Below are 3,981 nucleotides of genomic sequence, written 5' to 3' on the forward strand. Positions count from 1 at the left end.
ACGAATAATATTCAACCTGAAATACAGGACAGGAGACAATATAAAATTCACTTCTTTATTATTCGGAGTCCGTCGCAAAAGTGTGTAATCAATTATAAACACTATAAAAGATATAAAACAATGGTACACTGCATATTTAAAATGAATGTGCAGAAAAATGTATGTGTTAATTAAAAAAACACCATTATATAATCACACAATTCATATCAGGTACAATAGCATGTCTACTATATATCTTTACCATGAAAATAAATGAATAGAATCAAAATCAGTTACCGGGGGTGGGGGGGGGGGGGTGGCTGGCTATCAAAGCTTACACACCTAGTCCAGCTTTACTAAAAATCTAATATACTATATACAAACATACTACAACTCAAAATCTAAATCTTAATCAGTATTTCGTTTGCACATCAAACAAAAGTACAAAATGCTCGACTAAACCTGACAGTCTTTGAAGTTTTTTTTTATTTGATTTACAAGTTATCAACATATATCATAAAAAGCATAACCACATATCACAAAAATAACTTTACTTACATGATTACTTTTTGCATATTTGTTTTTGCTAAGTATTAAATATGAAAAGCAGCACAATGTACTGCGCATTTACACAACACGCTTTCTTTACAAGGCTAAATTAGAAACCCGTAAAAGACAGATATGCAATATCCGAAAAAGTCTTATTTTTAAGTTACAACCTGTGGTTTGTAAAATTGATTAAAAAATAGGAAATACTATTATGTGAATTGTTAAAAAAATTAGAACTTAATTCGTCTTTCTGAATGAAATTGTGAATATCAGAAGATAACATTCTTAAAATTATTTGTCAAAATCGATAATTGTTTAAAAGCTTTTCATCGTGAAGTGATGGACACTTTTTCTAAAGTGCAAAGTTAAACATGTTAAAATACAAAGTAAAAATAATTCAAATACAAATATTCTACATTACCTGAAATACAGGACAGGAGACAATATAAAATTCACTTCTTTATTATTCGGAGTCCGTTGCAAAAGTGATTGGACAAAACCCTGTAGCGTCCCCTCTCCTGGCATTGAGTTGTTCTTGCCATTAATTGATAAAAAGAATTGTAAAGAAAAATTAACTCATTGCTTACATCAAAAAGGCGGATTGACACGATGGTTTTACGATACAATGCGTATTACGTAATTATAAAAACAGCGGATGTCTTCGAAGGATAAATCTAAAAGCATATATTTAAACAGCTCGGATGGCAGTAATTGATTTAAGAACTGTGCGTGTGAATTATCGACAGATGGCCTCAAGTCATTTATCTAAGTAAATCTTATGTAAAATTGATTAAAGTAAATAAATATAAAATATAAGTTTTCAAAATTAAAGAAAGAATAAATTATGTGGAACTTATAATAAATTATTAGGAAATGGTCAAAGATAGACAAAATATAATTGAGGGTCAAAATGACACCATGATAATACTATAAATAGCCCAACTTCAAAAGTAAACAAAAAACCGAGCAGCGTCAAAGAAAAAGCTTCCGCAATACCAAATAGTTACACAGAGAGCCATGTTTTGTCAAATCTATTGGTTTTTTATTCGTTTGCAAAAAAATTTAGCGTTGAATTTTTTCCTTTCTTATTAATTACGTGTTTTTTAAAACAAGACTATGCGTTTTGGGCACATATACAATGCACATGAATTCCCATGAACTACTTTTCAAAGCATTAGTGTTTGGCTGCACATAGGAGTAATGAGGAGAAGGGGGTTGATTTCTTAACGCTTGTTTCAAATTTCAATGCAACTGTTGATTTTTTTCTACTAGACAGACATATTTTTATTTATAACCGTTAACGAAACAATTCAGTCGCTCTCTGGCGCATTTCTGTCATAAAAAGCATGAGAGAGAGAAAGAGAGAGAGGGAGAGAGAGAGAGAAAAAGAGAGAGATTGACAGTTTGTACAACAAAATATACATAATGACACATCAAAAGAGCCCAGCTTCCAGTATTACTTCAGTACTTTGATTTCAATAAGTTAAAGGACTTGCATTGGATGTTTCCCACCTCTTGTATTATGCACACTTTCGTGAACTTTGAAAAATGATATAATTTCCCCAAACTCCTGCTTAACATCATATTTTATTTTAATTAAAGTTTTTCTAATTCTCGATTTCAATTCTCAAAAGACATTTTGATATCTAAGATGAACATTATTCTCGGGGGTCATTTCAAAAGTTATCAATTTGACCTATGGTACCTTATTGAACTTTTTTGACAATGCATAAGTTTTACATTTCCCTCATATTTTTTGTATCTGTGCTCTCCGTATTTTTTTGTCCTTTAAATATATGATAACTACTGTAAAAAAAAAATCACAAAATGGCAAAACTGAGACAAAAAATTGACGCTCTAGTTTGGTCCAATAATTATAAGAAAATTGATGGTTTACAATGCCAAGTATCTCTTAATTTTAAATACTGCAGTATGTTTTGGCTGTGAAAAAATTATTTAAGAATTAATATGTTTCGATTGGTGCCATGTAAATAAATTCTAAAAGAGAAATTTTATGGCCACTTGGAGTTAATGAGCGAGTCATACTTTATTCTTTGGGTTTAAGCATAGTTTGCAGTTGTAAAGAACGATAATGCCGTATACTCAATTTTAGCAGTTTATCCGATTAAGGAAAGGAAATCACAATTCTCAAGTTCGCGCATACATGTAAGTATGGAACGCATCATTTGCCTTGTTTGGATGAAATTCATTTTCTGATGAAGCTTCTTCATTTTATGCTAATATTTTATCATTATTTGCTGATACTTCAACATTATGTGATGATACTTCTCTGTCTATAACACCCGACTTTTGCAACACAGAGGATGCAACGACTCAATCGCACTGGAAGCTCTTTGCATGAATGGAACCGTAATATCCCAAACATATCGTATTTTAGGACATTATTTCTCATTCAGTTGATACCCCCCCCTTTTTATGAGATGTGCGAGCAATGGTGACTGTACATATTCAATATCGGCAATGTTTCTTTTATGATGGCAGATACGCTGAGATTAGCTTTGTTAGCATATAAATGCTTCAGGAAGCCAAAATTATCTATTTTAGTCTAAAGATGAGCTCAATCAACTATTTTCAGTTAACACAATCCTGTTTAAAAGCGTACGCATTTATTTTAATCAAATATAGAAAAAATAAGTTTTAACGAACTGGCTCCTAACTCTTTTTCAAACAAGGTAAAAATATATGGAAATTTCATATAAAGATCGATAGTAAATATTTTGAGATACAGGGGTGGTGCTTCTCCACCTCCTTGTACTTCTTTATTTTGTGCATTTCGCGATGGAGAGGTAGGTCTGTCCCTCTCAAAATCTAGGCTGCGTGCTTGTGCTAGAATCCAATAGGTGGTTACTTATGCTGAAACCCCCTGTGAAAATATCAAATGAGTTCACCGATTGTAATTATTATTCGTTTTATTATACCTATTCAATCAGTACATTGTAGTTGTTGGATTTATACATATCAAACTGTCTTACAGTTGGATATTCTAATATCCAAATGATGTCCATTTGAAGGAATATAGAATCATTCTTTTAGTACATTTATTAAGAGGTGGTCAAATACGGTCGGCGGATGTGATCAAATCCAAGGGCATAATGCTTCATTTGATCACCCCTTTTTTTTTTTTAAAAATCTATCTACCATTATTTCATTATTTATTCATTACTAAACAGGCAGTAAAACCACTGTTTAATATCAATAGGGGTAAACCATGTATCATTTCTAGGCACATATAGGGTATAATGCATTCATCTTACGACAAAAAGGTACTTATAAAATAGAAATGATTGGCGCATAAATAAAAGACAAGTAATAATGGAGATACTCGAGGGCTGTTGGGCACAGAGAGATTTCTGATGAGGGCAGGTTCCCATATATATATATATATATATAATAAATATATATATATAAATATAAAAATATAATATATATAAT

Source organism: Crassostrea angulata, chromosome 8 (assembly GCF_025612915.1).
Source record: "Crassostrea angulata isolate pt1a10 chromosome 8, ASM2561291v2, whole genome shotgun sequence".
Classification (NCBI taxonomy): Eukaryota; Metazoa; Mollusca; class Bivalvia; order Ostreida; family Ostreidae; genus Magallana; species Magallana angulata.